This window comes from Heteronotia binoei, chromosome 17 (assembly GCF_032191835.1).
Source record: "Heteronotia binoei isolate CCM8104 ecotype False Entrance Well chromosome 17, APGP_CSIRO_Hbin_v1, whole genome shotgun sequence".
Classification (NCBI taxonomy): Eukaryota; Metazoa; Chordata; class Lepidosauria; order Squamata; family Gekkonidae; genus Heteronotia; species Heteronotia binoei.
The window spans coordinates 29,912,229-29,934,195 of NC_083239.1; the positions used below are offsets into that span (position 1 = coordinate 29,912,229).

Below are 21,967 nucleotides of genomic sequence, written 5' to 3' on the forward strand. Positions count from 1 at the left end.
CCCCAGAAGCAGATATTTCTGGAAGCTGGAAAACGTAGAAAGGAGTTAGGGAGGGAACATACAATAGGTGTGGGAAGCCAAAGCCATAGAAGTGGGCAGGGGTGGTTTTCCGTTAGGTCTCTTTGACAAGGTTGCCAACTGAGGTTCTGGATGGTGAATTTTGAAGACTTTCATTGCTTTTCACCCCAAAAAATATTGCACTGTTGCATTTAGTTCTATGGAGGGTTATAGTTCATGGCACTCAAATAATTGAGTTTTTGAAACATTGACCGATTTCACACCCATCCTACACCACTCAGACGTTCCTCTTTTCAGTGCAGCATCCTTCCGATTTCCCACTATCTGCCCCGGGGCTTCATCTTGCGTCGCCGTTTTTGCGAGGCAAAGAGAAACTGCTAAAACCCAGTTTCTCTTTGTTGCGCAAAAACGGCAACATAAGCTGAAGCCCAGGGCAGATAGTGGGAAATCGGAAGGACGCCGCGCTGAAAAAAGGAACGTCAGAGTGGCATAGGGTGAGTGCAAAATCGGTCAAACGTTGTTTGAATGAGCTGACTTTCTTAGCAGTGTTTTTTTTAATAGGCACATTGAATGTAATCCAGCCAAAGGTGAAGCAACTGAAGTTATGTAATCCAGCCCAAAGTGAAGCTGCTAGGAGTCCAGATAAACATCTTTTTAAAACTCAGGAGCCTTCAGCAGCTAAACAATGTCAGTGATCCCAAAAGGAAGGGAGTATCATGCATGATCTTGATATACGTGGTTGCCATTTTGTGTTTGTAGGGCTGTGTGTACATTTTCGAGAGCTGTCAGCTCTTGGGAAATTGGGAAATCCCTGGAGATTTGGAGAGAGGAATTTGGGGAAGGCAGGATTTGAGGAGGGGAGGGACCTCAGTGTGGTATAATGTCATAGGCTCCTCCTTCCAAAGCAGCCATTTTTCTCCAGGGGACCTGATCTCTCTTGCTTGGAGACCAGTTATAATTTCAGGAGCACTCCAGCCACCACCTGGAAACTGGCAACACTTCATTTTCCAAGTTTGGTATACAAAGCCAGAATCCCAGATTACTGAAGCTGTAAAATACAATGTGTTGCACTATTCACACAAAATGGCAACAGCACATTGACAGGATCACTTCCCAATATGTGAGGTTGGTGTGCCAGAACTGTAGCAGCTGAATGGAGACTTATAGTTAATGAAATAAATGAAACATGCTGGATGGTGCCAAAGGGGCACTAACCAAGTTCACATTCTTTGTACAGAAGATTTCAGGAGCGAGAGAACAAAAAGACCTGTAATTCTTCCATAGCTTTGTGCTCCTCCTTTCTTTGGACCTGGAGAAAGAGCAGAAGATACAGGGCTTTTTTGTAGCAGGAACTCCTTTGCATATTAGGCCACACACCCCTGATGTAGCCAATCCTCCTGGAGCTTACAGTAGGCCCTGCACTAAGAGACCTCTAAGCTCTTGGAGGATTGGCTACATCAGAGGTGTATGGCCTAAAATGCAAATGAGCTTCTGCTACAAAAAAAAAAAAAACCCGAGCAGAAGCATATGAAGAAGCATACGGACACACAAACAAGAACATGGGGCCTCTCTAACCCAAACCTTGTGTTCTTCAGCTTGACTTTTCCAGCCATGGATTGAACTGGGGATCAGCCTGCACTGTAGCTAAGGTTGCCAACCCCCAGGTAGGGTCTGGTGATCTTCCAAAATTATAATGGCTTTCAAAAGTAAAGACATCAATTCCCTGAATAAAATGGCTGCGTTGGGCAGTGATTGGACCATATTGCACCATACCCTGCTGAGCTGCCTCCCCGCCCCAAACTCCATCCTCAGGCTCTGCCCTCAAAATCTCCAGGGAGGGTTGCCAGTTCCAGGTTGGGAATTACCTGGAGATTTGGGGGGTGGAGCCTGAGGAGGGCAGGGCTTGGGGAGGGGAGGAGGGGGACTCTAATGGGGTAAAAGGCGACAGATTCCCACCTTCAGAAGTGGCCATTTTCTCCAGGTGAACTGATCTAAGGAGATCTGCCACCTGAAGGCTGGAAACCCTACCTTCAGATATTTCCTAAGCATAGTTGGAACTGTAGCTGTACTACTCAACTTCAGCCCCTCTACAGACGACAGTATCCTGCAGTTCTTCATCAGCAGTGGCCACCGTAAGGTGAATGAAGAGGGCCAACACAGATCCCACTCCATTTAGAAAGACAAGAGTCCTGCATTTTAATCTACCCAGAGCCAACAGGGCAACTTCTCTGCTCAGCAGGGTTGCCAGGTCTCCCTTGGTGAATAGCGTGGGATGAGGGGGTCGGTTTGCCAGACACAGGTGAGAAAATTGCTAAAGATTTTGAGATGGAGCCTGGGAAGGACAGAGAAGAACCTCAGCAGGGACATAGACTCCACCCTCCAAAGCAGCCATTTTGTCCAGGGGAACTGATTTCTGTAGTCTGAAGATGAGCTGTAATTCCAGGGGATCTCAAAGTGATAAGTCCTAGCAGAAGTTCACCTTGCAAGAAGAGAGAGCTTCTTCTTTCAATCCATTAAATCGTGTCTAGACCCAGTGACTCCTGCTTCATGGAATTTAACTCACGCAAGCGTGGACTCTCCCTGGAAACTGAAAAAAACAAATGGAGACTATTAGACTTTGGTCACATGATAAAAAGACAAGAGTTGCAGGAAAAGTCAATAATACTAGGGAAACTTGAAGGCAGTAGGAAAAGAGGAAGATCCAGGGCTTTTTTTGTAGCAGGAACTCCTTTGCATATTAGGCCACACCCTTCTTATGTAACCAATCCTTCAAGAACTTACAGGGCCTACTGTAAGTTCTTGGAGGATTGGTTACATCAGGGAGGTGTGGCCTAATATGCAAAGGAGTTCCTGCTACAAAAAAGCCCTGGGAAGACCCAACATGAGATGGATGGACTCAGTCAAGGAAGCCACAGCCCACAGTTTGCAAGACCTGAGCAAGGCTGTTAAGGATTGGACATTTAGGAGGACATTGATTCATAGAGTTGCCAGAGCTTTTTTTGTAGCAGGAACTCCTTTGTCTATTAGACCACACACCCTGATGCAGCCAATCCCCAAAAGCTTACAGGGCTCTTATTACAGGGCTTACTGTAAGCTCCAGGAGGATTGGCTACATCAGGGAGGTGTGGTCTAATATGCAAAGGAGTTCCTGCTACAAAAAAAGCCCTGAGAGTCACCATAAGTTGGAAATGACTTAACAGCACTTAACACGCACAAAAAGTAGAACGGTCACTCCAGCCTCCCCAGCAGGGAAAAACCATCACAATGAAGAATAATCTGCCTTCCGATGTTAATTATTATTAATTCCCAAAGTATCCAAGGACTGCTGTAGCTAAAACCAGGAGTGGAGGGCTGCAGCCTTCGGTTAGATAGAATTATATCAGTCCCAAATTTTGCAGAAGTGGGAGGATCCGAAGAGAAAATATGGAAAAGGGAGATTATGATAAAATTGGTCTAGCTGATCAGCTCTTCACTAGGCGAGGGCATTCTGGTGTTAATAATTAACCAGGATCTTATGATGGCGAAAACAGCCACACTGGATGGTAGGAATACCGCTTCAGTATTCTGGCAGCGCCTTCCTCCCTATTCACCTTGGTTACTGTGGTAACCGTACATCTGCTTCCACAATATCCTCCATTAATCATTTACATGCAAGAGGGGGGGAAAGGAACTTGGAGGAGCCAGCCATACTGCACAAGTTATTTTTAACTTGCTTTCCTTCCCCCCAACCCCACAAAAAAAACCCACCCACCCCCCAATATGAATGCATTTCTTGCTCAGATCCTAGAAAGGTGTGACTTGGAACAAATAACATGACAACAGTCACAAAACCTCTAATTTTATGGGGTCTTGGTTTGGTCAGCCCCATACTTGAAAACATGAACTTGCCATTGGGCTCTTGAGGTCAATGTTACCTACTCAGACTGGCAGCACACATATAGAAGGACCCAGGCCTGGCATATCGAGCTCAAAGAAGTGTGGCAGATGTTGGGGTAGATCTGTCTCTTCCTGAGACTCTGGGGAGCTGCTGCTGACAGTTAAAATAGATCATATTGTCTTATTCTGAATGCAGGCTCCAGAGTATGAATTAAACAATCCACAAAAGGGGCAGACAAGAAGGAATTTCTCTTCAAAATTGGGAGGGGGGGAATCCCAGGATCTGAGGAAGCAAAAATTATGGGATCCAAGTTTAACACCGACCCAGTGGCAACAGATAACCTCCCACCCCTATTTCTGGCCGCAGTCTTCTAATTTGAGGTATCTAGGGATTTCCCACAATCTTTGTGGTAAAGACCATAGAGACTGAGGATATTCCCAGAGCTTCACCCAGGAGTGATGCTGGGTGCAACTCTGCACCATGAAATGACATTACATCCTCCATGCCACTTTAGGAAATTCCCCAATCTCCAGAGGACCACAAATGACATCACATTCCCCGAAAATCTTCTGGTATGTGCCAGTGCAGGACTGGCAAACCTAGATCTTCCCCATCTTCCTCTCCCTCTTGGAGCAATTTCCAACCCCAGGGAAGTTTATTCCCGGAGAAAAGCTCATTGCACATGCTAATAGCTGTATGGGTCAGGTGAAGCCTCTCCTTTATGGACATGATGCTACTCCAGGTTGATGCTCTGTATGAAGCTCCAGAGGGGGATGGTGGGGAAAATATCAGACTGTGTTTTTCACTGGCAGTTTGCAGGATCCAAGCCACTAACAGCAACATCTATAGTTGTAAACAATGAATGTCCACTGAGCTTGCAAAACTGCATTTTGAGATCTCAGCAGCCATCTTGGGGGTTGCTAGGCAGCCACAACAATATTGTCAGCCCTTAGAGCATTGGCTCCTATTAGTCAAAGGAGAGATTGAAAACAGGTTTAAAATGGAAGAGAACAAAGGAAACGGGAAGAGGAAAAACTTACAGGGGACATAATTTGGTGAGTGGGGAAGAAGAAAAAAGGAGAGACTTCCAATGGAAGGGAAGGAGATAAGCCTGAAGCCTGTGTTTGCAGATAAAGGTTATTTGGCTGGTGGGTGTGAAGGTGAGTCGAAGCAGGGAAACAGGAAATAGTGGGTGGGGACAAAGCTACAGTAGGAAATATTGTAAAGTGAGTTCAGTCAGCTCTTAAGTAAGCAGTAACAGTTTTTTCAAAAAGAAACAGTCACAAACAGCACAGGAAACTCTACGCAATATATACACTGTGGCTGAGTTAAACACGCCCCCTTTAGTTGGCAGCAATCCCTCCTATTGGTCTCTCCAGGATCCTTCATTTGCATTTCCTGGAAGAATAGCCTCACATCCTGAGTGGCCAGTTCTAAGGCAATGGCCAATCAGAATGTAGGCATCGGGATCCTGGAGAAGCATGCTTCAAGCTCAAGCCTACAAGCTCAAGCCTACTAACAGTGAACACAGCAAACACATAACAGGAAATGACATGCCCCAGTGATTTCTCATGGGTATGAGACAGCTTAATACGTATCTGTCCAGTGTGCATCTCATAAACATCCCTAGCCATTTAAGACATTAACTGACAACTTGACCCTGATTATTAACCAGCAATCTGTTTACCAAAGGAATAGCTGACCAGCAGCCTCAACACTATTGTTAAATTATTCCAGCAATTGCTTTTAAGAGGCGAAGAATCCTTGTTTAATATGTTCTGTGAAAGTCCTCTTCATTTAAAGCACTGTCTTCAGCATTGCCAGAGGGGGGAACTATCTTTAATCCCAGGTAGCAGCAGGGATGCACTGGTCAACAAACGCCTGAGCTCAGGGGTGGCACTGGCAACCAGGGCTGGTGCGTCCCAGTAGGCCAGGTAGGTGGCTGCCTAGGGTGCTACCTGGACTCAGGGGTGGCCAGTGGGTGCCCCCTCCCCATGCACACCCTGCCACCACCACGCTCACCCTTGCTGCCTACCTCTCTGCTTACCTGAGGGAATGTGGTTGTCAGAAGGGAAGGGGTACTGGTGGCGGTGGGGCGGTGAGGCAGCAGGTGCACTCAGAGGCACTCAGAGCCAGGCTCCAAGCACCTCCGAGTGCACGCACTGCCCCGCCATCCCCACTCAGCCTTGGAAGCACAGCCCTGGGAAGTCTGAGTGGGAGCGAAGCAGCAGTGAGAATGCTTGGAGGCACTCGGGCCATGGGGGGGCAGGGCTGAGGGCCTAGGGCACCAGAAACCCTGGCAACAACATCATATGATAGGAAGAGGTGGTGTCAGAGTGTCCATGCTTGCCCAGGAAGAAAGGAATGATCATTACCATTGTGTGACCTCTCCTCACCACCCTGCTGTATATCTCAGAGTGTATTTAAAGAGAGACAGGAAGAATGTTGTGTTTTTAATTCTGGGGATTTTGAAAAAGACTAATCCTGGTCCTTTGAATTCTGTGTATTTTTTTTTAAAAAATATCTCTGCGTTGTAATCAGCATCATTTTAAAAATGTGTTAATTGCTCTGTTACATTTTGCTTCCCTGCAAGTTGGTTTTGCATTGTAAGCTGCCTGAAGTCTGTAGGAGATAAAGGCGTATTTTGCATGGGTGTTTTCCCTCATTTTCATCATGCATGTCCATCAGATTTTCTTTGTCATTCTGCATTGATTTTCCTCCCTTCAGCACTAAGTTTGCTTTCTGGTTGTCCTTTCCCGGGTTTCTCTGAGAGCGCTTTCATGCCGATTTCCCCCTTGTTTCACTTCCAAACTGAAGGTAATTCAAAAGTGTACAGATTCCCTTGGATTCCCGCCCCCCACTCTTTTGCCTCCCTTCAAAGGGAGGCCCCCACCCATATCGAGGTTGTTCCACCTACTTGGCCCCTTCTGCCATCCTTCATTCTTCATTGGTCAACAAGCTCCATTGATTACTTTTTAATTTTAAAATAAATTTTTGTTTAATTTCTTTTTTTTACAAGCGGCATGAGTCTAGCAACATGAAACCAGCGCTACTCTTGGATCGCTGAACTTTAAAAAAATTAAATGTGGGGGGAAGTCTAAAAGGAGGCTTAGTTGTCTGAGGTTTAGTTCCATGCTGGCATTGACTTGAAAAATCTGAGAGGAGGCAAACTGCAGCACTCGCAGTTAAAAAGGGGGGGGGGATTTCTGTGCTGCATGCAAACAAGATGGGGGGAGTCATCAGCATGGTGAATGAAATTGACATGAGATGTAAAAAGAGAGAGAGAGAGACTGGGATGGGAAACCTGAAGCTTTGAAAACATTTTCCTTTTAATGCTTTAATGAATTGAGTTTTGGGAGGAAAACAATTTTGGCAGTCTCCAGAAACCAAACATTAAAGTGGTGGCTGAGCCACACAGACCTTCTGCAAACTGCCAAACTTAAGATCACTTCTTCCATTTGGAAGAAAGAGTGCAATCAGCACAAGAGAGACTTTAAAAAACTGCCAAGATCACAACAAGTTTGTAGGATCAGATGAGAGAATCACAAAGAGAAACCCACACAAATATGCAAGGAAGAGCAGGAAATTAGCATTACTGTGCAATTGCACTAGGGCATCGGAGAAAGTAACATTTTTTTCAATTTAGTAACACAAGACTAAAAAAGCTCTGTAGAGCTTCTCCATCTCCATACAGATTGCAGCACTATGCAAAGTGTGGTAGAGTTGCAGCTGACTTTGCACAGGTATGCACACACACACATGTTGCCAACAATCAAAGTTTGTGATGCCAGTGTCATTGGTTCTACCATCCATTCTGCACATTCAATTTATTCCCCTATCTTATAAGATCATGAGATTCTACCATTTTTCACAGTGGCTGATAACACAGCAGAGACTCTCCTAGTGCTTGGCAATATGGAAAACAGGGCTCCACAGTTGCTTGTCAGTTTCAAAAAAACAGTCTTGTCAGTTTCAACATTGAGTTTTCCCCCTTTGCCTGCATTCCTTTCTGTTCCCTTTCATTCAATAAACTAATGCTAAAATGCAGGGGGGGGAGGTTGTAGAAAAAGCCCAACAGGAACTCATTTTCATACTAGGCCACACCCCTGACATCACCATGGTTTCACATAGGGCTTTTTGTAGAAAAAGCCCAAAAGGAACTGATTTGCATATTAGGCCACACCCCCTGACACCAAGCCAGCTGGAACTGTGTTCCTGTGCATTCCTGCTCCAAAAAAGCCCTGCTAAAATGCATGTCCAAAACCTGAACTATGAGGATTTAAATGGAAGCCTGATAGCGCCTGATTTTTTGGCCACTATGTGACAGTGTGTTGGATTGGATGGGCCATTGGTCTGACCCAACATGGCTTCTCTTATGTTCTTATGAAGGTGTTTGCAGGAAGCTATGGTGCAGCTGCAATAGAGTAATTGCGTAGTTTTTAAAAAATTGGACACCACCGCTGACCAGGCCTGTAGACAGGAATTTTTTGGTAGGGGGGCACTGGAGCCACTGGAGGGGTGTGAGGTCACTGCTGACATCACAAAAATTAAATTTAAATAAAAAATAAAACTTGGCAAGGGGAGGGAGAGAGGGCCACAGCTAGGGCAGAATTTCTGCATTGTATCCAATGACATGACTCCAGAAAGGAGGTTTAAACTTTAAACCAGGGGTCCTCAAACTACGGCCCGTGGGCCAGATGCGGCCCGCTGAGGACGTTTATGCGGCCCGCCGGGTTATGGCAAAATCAGACCGGAAGTGACGTTCGACCTAAACTCGCGTTAGCAACGCACACTTCCGGCACTGGGCTGAGGCGGCAGAGACAGAGTGTGAGGTGATACCGAGGTGAGGTGAGTTCCCAGGCCGGGGTGTGTGGTGTGGGGAAGGGAGAGAGATGCAGAAGACGGAGAACTGACAGCCCGCGGCCTTGTACAGTAACGGCAGTCCAGCCCTCCAACAGTCTGAGGGACAGTGAACTGGCCCCCTATTTAAAAAGTTTGAGGACCCCTGCTTTAAACTCTATGCTCAGCTGGCAGGTGGGAGGAAGAGCCAGTGTGATGGAGGAACTGTGTGGTCAACACCAGTCACCCCAGGTTCCCTTGCCATACCATACCAAACCTTTAATGGCATAATAGATTCAGATAAAAATACACAGAATATAAAAATTTAAACATTGGAGATAAAATCAAAATAAAACCGAGCTTACAGATACATTCAAACATGGTCAGAATTAAATTTAAGGATGTCAGCCAGAAATTTTGCCACAGCCTCACTAACCACCCCCTCAGTATCACTCAATAAATAATAACAGGGTGGCAGAATAGACAAATCTGGAGAAAAAGAAAGCTTGCCAAATAAATCTTTACGGAGGTTATGGTAAAAAGAACAATCAAGCAATATATGCTGGATTGAGTCAGGGGTATTCGCTCCACAGGAGCAAAGTCTGTCGGCTAAAGGGACTCGCTGATATCTCCCTTGTAAAACTTTGGAGGGAAACGCGTTTAGTCTGGCCTCCAGTGGGAGGGGAGGGTGACCAGAAGACTGGGGGGTAGAGGCAGCCCTAATTTGAGAGGGGGCAGCACCCCTAATGCCCCACCATTAGCTACAGCCCAACCCCCATAACATGTCACAAGTGACGTTCCCATCTCAATTTAGAAAGCTGCAGATTTTAAAAATTGTAGCTGCAGAATAAATACGCCAAAGGAAAAAGAATGGTGCATAAGTTGGGCACAGAATCCGAAGTCAAACTTAAAGGCTTTTTGCTGAGTGTGTCCTCAGTAAAATGTGCATGCCTAATGGGCCAAAGCTGATATAAATGTTTTGACTAGAGAAATAAACGGGGCCCTTGCACTTTAAGCATGGGGGTTAAAAAAATTTCCCTTAAAATAATTGCAAAACAGGGCAACTGTGTAGAAGCTGAGGACCTAACTGATGGAGCTCCACAAGCTGCCTGAGGGCCCTGACTAGGGTCGCCAACAGGCCTGGAGAAAATAACCCCCTGTCCCTTTAAGAGAAGTTTAATTATTTTTTTTATTATTTTTTATTTTATTTTATTTATATCCCGCCCAACCCCATGGAGGCGGGCTCAGGGCGGCTCACAGCATAAAAGTTCTAACAATAAAATTCAGAATTAAAATACAATAATTTACATAATTAGAACAACTAATATAACAATACATCAGTCAATGTCAGTGTGCTATCTTATAGACTTCCTTCAGAGTATTTCAATACCGGTCAGTTATAAGCTAACCGGAAGAGGCCCTGCAGAACTGTCCAATGTCCCACAGGGCCCTGACCTCTTCCGGTAACTGCTTCCACCAGCAAGGGGCTGTGATTGAGAAGGCCCTGTCCCTAGCTGACTTCAACTGGGCCTCCTTTGGCCCGGGGATTACAAGCAGATTTCGAGAGCCAGACTGCAGCACTCTCTGGGGGGCATATGGGAAAAGACGGTCCCTAAAGTAGGCAGGTCCTAGGCCATATAGGGCTTTAAAGGTAATAACCAGCACCTTGTACCGGACTCGGTATATTATTGGCAGCCAGTGCAGTCCCCGAAGGCCTGGCTGAATGTGCTCCCATCTAGGGAGCCCTAATAACAGCCAAGCGGCGGCGTTCTGCACTAGCTGCAACTTCCGGGTTTGGCACAGGGGCAGCCCCATGTAGAGGGCATTACAGTAATCCAACCCTGAGGTGACCGTTGCATGGATCACTATTGCCAGATTGTCCTGCTCCAGGAAAGGAGCCAATTGCCTCGCCTGCCTAAGATGAAAAAATGCGGACCTAGCAGTGGCTGCTACCTGGGCCTCCATGGTTAAGGCAGGCTCAAGTAGTACCCCCAGGCTCCTGACCCTGTGCGCCATTGTCAGTGGCACACCGTCAAGAGCTGGTAGGGGAATTTCCCTTCCCAGACCACGGCGACCCAAGCAAAGGACCTCTGTCTTCGCTGGATTTAGTTTCAACCTACTCAGCCTGAGCCATCTAGCCACGGCTTGTAATGCCAGGTCCAGGTTTTCTGGGACACAGACAGGCTGGCCGTCCATGAATAGATAGAGCTGGGTGTCATCAGCATACTGGTGGCAACCCAGCCCATACCTCCGGGCAATCTGGGCAAGGGGGCGCATGTAGAAATTAAATAACATCGGGGAAAGAACTGCCCCCTGAGGCACCCCACAATCAAGCGAGTGCCTCAGGGACAGCTCACCCCCAATTGCCACCCTTTGTCCCCGACCATCAAGGAACGAGGAGAGCCATTGTAGGGCCAACCCCTGAATCCCCACGTCGGCGAGATGGCAAGTCAGCAGCTGATGGTCGACCGTATCGAACACTGCTGATAGGTCTAACAACACCAACACTGCCGAGCCGCCTCGATCCAGATGCCGCTAGAGATCATCCATCAGAGCGACCAGCACTGTCTCCGTCCCGTGACCCGGACGAAAGCCGGACTGATGGGGGTCGAGAACGGAAGCATCCTCCAGAAAACTCCAGAAAATTAGAAATTATTTATCAGCTGACCTGATAGAGCTGCATGCCATGAAACGCATCAAATACCCATTCCCACTTTCCTGGCCTTCCGTAAACTATGCAAAATTGAACTGTGTTAGGGTTGCACCGCACAATATGATTATACAGGTTCACTTAGATAAATTATCAAGGACTGCAGTCTGTACTGCTGTGTTTAGCTTATTGTAAGCAGGAGCATCTATGTAATTTCTGTACCACTTCATCTGTCATGTGACTAGTTGCGCTCTGCTTCAGTTCTTCTGGTTCTTTCATTCTTTCTGGTGGTTTCAGACTTCTAAAATCCTAATTGCCTTGGTTATTGAATGCCCAAATTTTTTGAGTGAGTTTGTACTGGCTCACCATGTGCAATCTGCCAAAAGTCCCTGTGAGAAAAGCAGAATATAAATGATGTCAATATATTAAAATAAAACAAATAGACCTCAGTTAAAAGGGACAGGATGTTTTCCTCCAGGCCTTACTGGCAACCTTTCTCCCAAAACCCACAGGTAGCAGGTTGCCATTTTAAGACACATGATTAGCTATGACCAATCAGAAGAGCCCCCTTGCATTCTACATCCCCTACTCCACATGTGCTGTATGTTGAGGTCCCCCCCACACACACACAAAGGGATAAGAAACAAGGGCTCTGAATCAGTAATTAGACATTGCACCATCCTTCGCTGCAATTTGCACATAAAATGTTCCAGGCAGTGGCTATCAAGGATTTCTGTGTATGGGGGGCGGGGGAGAGTGGTTCCCCTTCCCTGAAGCATCATTCAACCTTTATATCAAACAGGATCCGATGAAATGCATCTGTGTTCGGTGACTTCCCCCCCCCCTCCCCGTTTAAATGAGTTTGCTCTCTTTGAAAAAACATTTCCATCTCCATTTAATCTTTTTATATAAAAAAGACAAGGCACACAGGCAAACAGAAAAGCTTTTGTATCAAAATATAATGAATAATGAATGGGAAATCATATCTGCACGAAAGATTGTCAACTTAGATATGCTTTTCCATATGACCTGCTCTTTCCCTCATCTCTCTTCCACCTCCAAATTTATTGTTGCATTTTTCCCTGCCTCTAATTTTATAAACACAAGCACCTCTCCATGACTTGCCGAAAAAGATGTTTGCTTAATCTTTGGCATTTCCTTTCACAGTATGTTTTTTGCAATCGCCAAACAATCCGGCTTTGTTAGTTTCAGATTAATTAAGCCATTGTTTTAAGAATCTAAGGCATGTGCATGTTAAAAGTTCCCATTCAAATTGTCCTTGTTCTACTGGTGAGGGCGGGTGGGGGGAGAGAACACTGCCAAGGAAATAATTAGAAAATAGATGCAATCAGAGTTAATTTGGGTCTTGTCACATTTCATTCTTTGAGCACTGCTGGACTTTTTCATTTCTGGAGTCACCCCTCCCACCATCCAGAGAACATAAGGTTCTTATCTAGAATAGGATGTGACCAGCAGTGTGATCTAAAGCATTTTTATTTTGAAGCACATCCCACTGAATTCAATGGAACTTGGTGGTGGAAAATTGTTTTCAAGTCACAGCTGACTTATAGAGACCCCATAAAGCAGGGGTGTCAAACATGCAGTCCAGGGGCTGAATCAGGCCCTCAGATGGCTCATCAGGTCCCCAAGCAATGTGCTCTGGTCTGCTTCCTTCTCCCACTCTCTTGCTTCCTTCTGCATCTCAACTTGCTTTGCAAGGCTCGCTCAATTGCACAGGAGCTACAGAGTAAAACCTTGATTTTCAACATTGGTTGAGGCTCCTCCCCGTCCTGGTCCCCTGGGGAGGGAGGGAAAGAGCCAGAGCTTCCTTTGCCCAGTTTCTTGGATCCCATGGGAGAAATACAAAGAAAGCACTTTTAAGAAGAAGAAGAATTGCAGATTTATATCCCGCCCTCAGAGACTCAGAGCAGCTTCAAATCTCCTATGTCTTCTCCTCCCACAACAGACACCCTGTGAGGTGGGTGGGGCTGGAGAGGGCTCTCACAGCAGCTGCCCTTTCAAGGACAGCTCTGCTAGAGCTATGGCTGACCCAAGGCCATCTCAGCAGGTGCAAGTGGAGGTGTGGGGAATCAAACCCGGTTCTCCCAGATAAGAGTCCGCACACTTAACCACTACACCAAACTGGCTCTCTAGACCAACAAGTGCTAACGTTTTAAGCATGTTTTATTTTAAGGGTTTAAAAAAAAAATCTTTAGTTGTGATTGTCTGTGTCCTTTAAAAAGTTTATATCTCTACTACCTAATCTGAAATAGGTACACACATGGCCTGGCCCAACAAGGTCTCATTTATGTCAGATCCGGCCCTCATAACAAATGAGTTTGACACCCCTGACATAACAAGGTGGTTTGCCTTTGCCTGCCTCTGCATCACGATCCTGGTATTCCTCAGAGGTCTCCCATCCAAATACTAGCCCGGGCCGATCCTGCTTTAGCTTCCGTGATTTGATCAGATCATGCTGGGCTCTCCAGGACAGGGTTCAGTGGAACTCGCTCCCTATTTAAGCGAGCTAACGATTGCTTCCTGGGATGCTGTACATGGTGGGCTGCAGCTAAAAGATGTAGGCTTTTCAGCGATGTTCTTGGGAACATCGTTTTTAGTTAATTTATTCTAAGAGATTTTGATGTTGTTATGTATGTGGACTCAAGGGAGAACTGAATTGGGTGTTTCTGCATGGCTCATTGGAGCCAGACGACCAGAGCTTGGGGACTTGGGAACAATAGGCAGCAGGATCCGAATCCCTGCTGACCTGCCCCAATCACGGCCCCCCTGCTGGTTTGAATGGACCAATAGAATGCTAGTACGGAACCCTGATGTGGGTATAAGGTTGGCCCTGTTAGCCCATTCCTCAGTCTTATGCTTATGCCTCACTATGCTGAAATCAATAAAGAGCCGATGCTTCACTACCACCTCGCCTCTTCCATGCATTGAACCCACTATCTTATAGATGTGGTATTCAAGATGACTTTGCAAAGTGGCAGATGAAACAACTGAAAAGAATCAAATCACAAGGGAAAGGAAACCCCCACACAATTACAACCTGTCATGCAAGTCGGAACTGTCCACAAACTAAAAGGAAGCAGGGGGAGCACAACAACAACAACGACAAAAAGCATGATCTTTCCAAAGACTGTCTTTCTAATTGCAGATGGGTAACTAACTGTGTTTGTCTGCAGAGCTAAAGTAAAACAGGGGTCCAGTGGTACATTAGAGACTAGCAGAACATGTGTGTTAAATGCTGCCAAATTAATACGATTTATGGTGGCCCTATGAATTAATGGGTGTTTTTACACTGACAGTTTGTGACTCTCTATCACTGCATTGGAAACTCACCTTTTACATTACCTAACATTCTTACAACTGTTTTCCATCGTTGCTGCCCGAAGCATCTACATTTGTTTCAGTGAGATGAGTTCTGGCGCTGCTGTTGCAACGTTTTTTCTCAAAACTACTTTTGATCCGGTCATTTCTCTACAGGCGTTTCAAACTTGTATTGTAAAAGTTTTCATGCATTTTAAAAGACTCCTCAAAAAGCCACAAGGTGCAGTAATTTGCATGAGAACTGACAGCACTTGAAATTGTTACATATCATTGCTTGCCTCATCTTGTAATTTAATTGTGTATTGTTTTTGCAGTGTTGACACAATTTCCACGCAATCGTATACATTTAACTAAGCACTGGTATTCCATCTGCCCTCTGATCAAAGACCCCCCCCCACCCAAATTGAAACACTTTCAGCAGGAAATATAGAAGTTTGGCTATGCAAAATGAGTGCAGCAAATCCACCAATGTAAAAGGAAAATAATTAAAGCGGAATGGTGGCAGGCGATTTGAAGACTCTAAAACTCTGGATCAATGTAAAAACACCATTGTCCTCCAAAACTTCCTAGAATTACCAGTCTTGCTCACATCTTGCAAACGGAAAGCTGAGACTTCCTTGATTATGGCAATCCAACTCATGTTGGGTCTTCTTCCTGTCCTGCTGCCTTCAGTTTTTCCTAGCATTATTGCCTTTTCCAGTGACTCTCATTTTCTCATAATATGACCAAAGTACAATAGCCTCAGTTTAGTCATTTTAGCTCCTAGGGAGAGTTCTGGATTGATTTGATCTAGAACAGGGGTTGCCAAACTACGGCTTGGGAGCCACATGTGGCTCTTTCACACATATCGTGTGGCTCTCAAAGCCCCCACCACCTGTCAGCCAGCTTGGAGAAGGAATTTGTCTCTTTAAATTACTTCGTTAAAGTTGCTTTCTTTCAACCTCTCCCACCCTCCTCCCTCCCCCGTCTATTTTCCTTCCTTCCTTCCACCAAACAGCTCTCAAACATCTGACATTCATGTCTTTCAGCTTTTAAACATCTGGTGTTTATTTTACATGGCTCTTATGTTAAGCAACTTCAGCCACCTCTGATCTAGAACCAGCAGAATGTATTCCATTAAAGCTTCCATGAGCCAGACCTCGCTTCTCCAGTTGAATTTTCATCAAATGAACATTTGTGATTCTTCATCTTTGGCGTTTCACTCTCCAGAGAATTTATAAAATATACGGAAATGGATCAGACTGTTTGCTGGCTGTGGCTCCAGCCTAATGCAAATTTTATGCATATGTGGTGGCAGTGTCCCAAAATAGTTTTATATACTATGATAGTTGATTATTCAGTTCCCTTTGAGCTACTGGGAGTGATGCTTGGATTTTTTTTCTTTTTAAAAAACATGTTGTTATCAGCTTGAGTGCAGCATGCTGCAAAAGACTGTCTTTCTAATTTCTGATCTGTAAAGTCAAATAGGAGCCCAGTGGCATGTTAGAAATTAACAGAATATATTCCACTATAAATTTTCAGATCAAATTCTTATTGTGGCTCTACAAAGATTAAGGAATGGCTGATAAAGAACTAGAATGCGGCTGCAACAGCTAAACTGACAAAGCTTGTACAGCTAAGAAAAAAGGGGGGGTGCAAATCTGCAGAGACCTTTTTTTAGCATTCTGGAAACCATTTGTTCATTTTATATACCGTATATACTCGAGTATAAGTCGACCCGAATATAAGCCGAGGCTTCTAATTTTACCCCAAAAATCTGGGAAAACTTATTGACTCGAGTATAAGCCGAGGGTGGGAAACGCAGCAGTTACTATTCCTGTGGCAGGTAAGGCCACAATGCTGCCTGCAATGAAAGATGAGGAGAATGGTGATGAGGGAGTGATCAGCCGAAGGTTGCCAAATGAGGGAGACGACAGGGAGAGTTGAACTCCAGCTTTAGCTGTCCTTGGAATTCCGGGGATGCGGGCGGAATAGTGACTCGAGTATAAGCCGAGGAGGGGTTTTTTCTGCCCAAAATTTGGGCAGAAAAACTAGGCTTATACTCGAGTATATAGGGTATATAAAAAAGGTCTTTGAATTTGTGTGTTTATAATGGGGTAGATCTGGCCTCCAGTTTCAGTAGGTTGAAGCACTTGAGGCTCTTTAGCTTGGAGAAACATCGACTGAGGGGTTACATGATAGAGGTTTGCAAGATTATGCATGGGACAGAAAAGGCAGAGAAAGAAGTACTTTTCTCCCTTTCCCGCAGTACAAGAACTCGTGGACACTCAATGAAATTGCTGAGCAGTTGGGTTAAAACAGATAGAAGGAAGTACTTCTTCACCCGAAGGGTGATTAACACATGGAATTCCCTGCCACAGGAGGTGGTGGTGGTTACAAGCATAGACAGCTTCAATAGGGAATTGGATAAACATATGGAGCAGAGGTCCATCAGTGGCTATTGTTGGAACTCTCTGTCTGGGGCAGTGATGCTCTGTATTCTTGGTGCTTGGGAGGTCTTCTAGTGTCCTGGCTCCATTGATGGACCTCCTGATGGCAACTGGCTTTTGGCCATGATGTGACAGAGTGTTGGACTGGATGGGCCATTGGCCTGATCCAACATAGCTTCTCTTATGTTCTTAGGAAAAAGGGGGCAGGTTTTGCTGATTTCTCCCCTCCTGTAGCAGATTTCTGACTCCACCAGTGCAGCCATTTTCTCTATATGAACTGATCTCTTTTACCTGGAGATGAGTTGTCATTCCGGGAGATCTCCAGCCATCAATGGGAGGCTGGCATCCCTAGGTGATATATTCAGATAACTGGATGACCACACTTTGTTCAAAAGACAGGCTTTCTTATTACTGATGTTGATTATGTCGGATATTGTAACTGCGTGCAAGAGGAACTGGCAAGAAAAAGGTCAAGTTTTTGTATCCCATTTTTCTCTACCTTAAAGCAGCTTACAATCTCCTTCCCTTCCTCTCCCCGTAACAGTCACCTTGTGATGAAGGTGGGACTGAGAAAGTTCTGAGAGAAACTGTGACAGGCCCAAGGTCACCCTGCAGGCTTCATGTGAAAGAGTGGGGACTCAAACCCAGTTCTCCTGGCTAGAATCCACTTCTCTTAATCTAGGGTTACAAGCCCCCAGGTGGGGCTTGGAGATCTTCCATTTTTGCAGCTGATCTCCGGCTGGCACAGATTAGCTCCCCTGGAGAAAATGGCTGTTTTGAAGGGTAGACTCTATAGCATTGTACAATGCTGAAGCCCCTCCCCTCCCCAAACCCCGCCTTCTCCTGGCTCCATCCCCCAAACCTCCAAGTATTTTCCAACACAGATCTGGCAACCCTTATCTTAACCACTTCACCACACTGTCTCTTAAAGAACAAAAAGTTTGTTTTTCAGGTGTGGTTTTAGAAAAAGAGTAGCAGCAGCTGACTATTCTCCACCTCCATTTCTCATTCTTCATCTACTCAACCTGCCCAGATTTGCCTACCCAAATTTCCCCTGACCCAGATTTTTTTTCAAGATCTTTATCTTCTTTGTTATGCTGAAGAAAAGCCTGAAAGAAAAAAAATCCCCTTTAGCTACCATGACTGAGAGAACAGCAGGGTGTATTTATTTAAGGCAGGTGTTCCTTATCAGTCAGAATATGTTTCTGTACTTCAATGATAACTGTTCTTATTCAGTGTTTCCCTTTCTGACACCTCTCACCTCTTTCTCTCATCTTTTTGAAAGGCAAGTGTTGTCAATGGCTTTTTCCTCCTAACAAAAGGCTGGGGTGAGAGAGATTTAGGGGCCCAGGACATTCGTTGAGTTTTATAACAGGTTGAAGAGGGGTTAAATCCTGATCTTTCTGGCTTAAGCCAAACACAAAGTACACAACTATACTGGCTCTCAAGTAACAATTCTTAGACACAAATACACAGGCTTTTGAGGAACAATTCATAGACACAAAGATAGATAGATAGATAGATAATTTTATTTGTATCCCGCCCTCCCCGCCGAGGCAGGCTCAGGGCGGCTAACAACATCATACAAATTTCAATTATACAAAAAGCAAAAAACACAAAATTACATTTAAGCATTAAAATTCTGATTAGGTTTAAAATTAGTTAATTAAGTTAATAAAAGTGCTAATACTGTTCTTTAGGATGGCGGTTATCATTAACAATTTCTTCCTTCGTCAGCGAAAGCTAGTCGGAAGAGGAAGGTCTTGCAGGCCCTGCGGAATTGTTCAAGGTCCCGCAGGGCCCGCATCTGGAAGTTGGTTCCATAGGCTCGGGGCTACAGAGGAGAAGGCCCGGTTACGGGTACATTGCAGCTTCACCTCTCTCGGTCCGGGAGTAGTCAACAAGTTTTTTCCAGCTGACCTCAGTGCTCTCTGGGGTTCATATGGGGAGAGACGGTCCCTAAGGTAGACAGGTCCTCGACCATATAGGGCTTTAAAGGTAATGACCAGCACTTTGTAACGAACCCGGTATGTAACTGGCAGCCAGTGCAGCTCGCGCAGTCCAGGCTGTATGTGCTCCCATTTAGGAAGCCCCAGCAACAGCCTAGCCGCCGCATTCTGCACCAGCTGCAGCTTCCGGGTTCGGTACAGAGGCAGCCCCATGTAGAGGGCATTACAGTAATCCAGTCTCGAGGTGACCGTTGCATGAAGTACCGTTGCCAGATCTTGGCGCTCTAGGAAGGGAGCCAACTGCCTTGCCCGCCTTAGATGGAAAAAGGCTGACTTGGCGGTGGCTGCAATCTGGGCCTCCATTGATAATGAAGGCTCCAGTAAAACTCCCAGACTCCTAACCCGGTGCGCCGCTTTCAGCGGCACCCCGTCGAAGACCGGAAGAGGTATTTCCCCTTCCCGAGCGCCCCGACCCAGACAAAGGACTTCTGTCTTCGCTGGATTCAATTTCAGCCCGCTCCTCCTCAACCAAGTTGCCATATCCTGCAAGGCCCGGTCTAAATTCTCAGGGACGCAGTCAGGCCGGCCGTCCATCAGCAGATAGAGTTGGGTGTCATCTGCGTATTGATGGCACCCAAGTCCGTATTCCCTGGCAATCTGGGCAAGAGGGCGCATGTAGATATTGAATAACATTGGTGAGAGAACTGCCCCCTGGGGCACTCCACAGTCCAGTGTGTGCCTCCGGGACCGCTCGCCCCCAATAGCCACCCTTTGTCCCCGATCCTCGAGGAAGGAGGAGAGCCACTGTAAGGCAGACCCCCTCACCCCTATGTCGGCGAGGCGGCAGGTCAGTAGCCGATGGTCGACCGTGTCGAACGCGGCCGACAGATCTAGCAGCATCAGCACCGCCACACCACCCCGATCCAGATGCCGTTGGAGATCATCTACCAGGGCGACCAGTACTGTCTCCGTCCCATAGCCCGGGCGAAAGCCGGACTGGCAAGGGTCTAGGATGGAAGCGTCATCCAGAAAGCTCTGCAACTGCAACGCCACTGCCCTCTCTATTATTTTACCTAAAAATGGTAAATTGGAGACCGGTCGGTAGTTTGCCAATTCGGCCGGGTCTGCTGTACTTTTTTTCAAGAGGGGTCGGACCAAAGCCTCTTTCAGAGATGATGGAAAACGCCCCTCCAAGAGGGATCTATTTATGATGTCCCGTAGAGGACAATCTAGCTCCCTCAGGCAACAAACACACGGGCTTTCCGGTAACCATTTTTAGACAAGGACACACTGACTTTTGTGTAACAATTATTAGACACAAACACATGTGCTTTCAGGTAACAATTCTTAGGCACAAACACACTGACGTTTGGATAACAATTCTTAGACACAAACACACTGACTTTTGGGTAACCATTCTTAGACACAAACACAAAGGCTTTCCCGTAACAATTCTTAGACATGCTTTATAGTACAAATTCCAATCCGGTAATGCTAGACCTCCTCTTAATTTACTATCTTGTAGGACTTTCAGTTTAATTCTAGCTTTCTTGCCTTGCCAAATAAAGGCCTTAGTCATGAGGTTAAGTTGTTGAAAAAATAATTTAGGCAGCGTAATTGGAATTGTTTGAAACAGAAATAGAATTCTTGGAAGAATGTTCATTTTAACTGTAGCAATCCTGCCTAGAAGAGAGATTTGTAGGTCTTTCCAGTTGGTAAGATCATTACAAAGTTCTTTTAATATTTTTTCATAGTTGTCTCTGTATAAGGATTTTAAGTCATTTGTCAGCTGTATCCCCAAATACTTTATCTTCTTTTCACATTTAAAACCTGACAATTGTTCTAAGAGTTCGATTTGTTCTTTCTCGATATTTTTGGTTAAAAATTTCGTTTTCGCGACATTCAACTTGAATCCCGATACTTCTCCGAATTCTCTTAATCTTTGCTTTAAAAATACCATCGAGGGAGAGGGTTGCTCCAAGGTAAATACGAGATCATCTGCAAACGCCAACGTCTTAAACTCTACATTATTAATTCTAGTCCCTCGGATTTGGGTGTCATCTCTAATCTTCTTAATCAACGGTTCTAATGTCAAAATGAAAAGTAAAGGGGATAGCGGACACCCCTGTCTCGTACCTTGTTCTATCTCTATTATATCGGTCATCACACCATTGAAGCTCACTTTGGCTATCTGTTTTGAGTAAACCGCTTCTACCATTTTGGAGAACCTTTCACCACAACCAACGGCAGACAACGTTGCTTTGATAAAGTTCCAGTTGACGTTGTCAAAAGCCTTCTCTGCATCTACAAAAATAGCCGCAAATTCCTTGTCCGAATGCTCTCTGTAGTATTCAAACAAATTCAAGAGTAACCTCACATTCTGGCTCATCAAACGTCCTGGAACAAAGCCAGCTTGGTCTTCATGGATTAATCCAGCGATTACTTTCTTCAATCTATTTGCTAATATAGCTGCATATATCTTGTAGTCACTGTTCAAAAGTGAAATTGGTCTATAATTTTTAATTTCAGAAGGATCAGTACCTTCCTTATGAATAAGCGTAATTAAGGCTTCTTTCCAAGTATCTGGGATCTCAGCTGTGTTGTAAGCGTTTTCAAGTACTCTTTTAAAGGGCAGCAATAGTGAGTCTTCGAAGGCTCTAAAAAATTCAATCGGAAGACCATCTGGACCTGGAGTTTTATTACTCTTTTGCTGTCTAATTACGTCCACAATCTCCTGTATTGAAATGGGGGATTCCAGGCTTGTTCGCTGTTCCTTTGTTAATTGTTTCATTTCTGCCGTCTTTATGTATTCTTCTTGTTTTGGTAGTTCCATCTTCTGCTTTTTATAGAGACACCGGTAAAAGTC

The 21,967-nt window shown here is 45.3% G+C and overlaps 1 protein-coding gene across 1 annotated transcript in view; it reads right to left on the reverse strand.

Annotated features, from left to right (window-relative positions):
• CTPS1 (CTP synthase 1) overlaps positions 1-16,865 on the reverse strand; it is a 93,439-nt gene extending 76,574 nt beyond the window's left edge. The window contains exon 1 of the mRNA XM_060257621.1: positions 16,856-16,865. The gene's annotated coding sequence lies outside the window, so the exon portion shown is untranslated. The remainder of the gene's footprint in view (positions 1-16,855) is intronic.
• Positions 16,866-21,967: the final 5,102 nt, after the last annotated feature.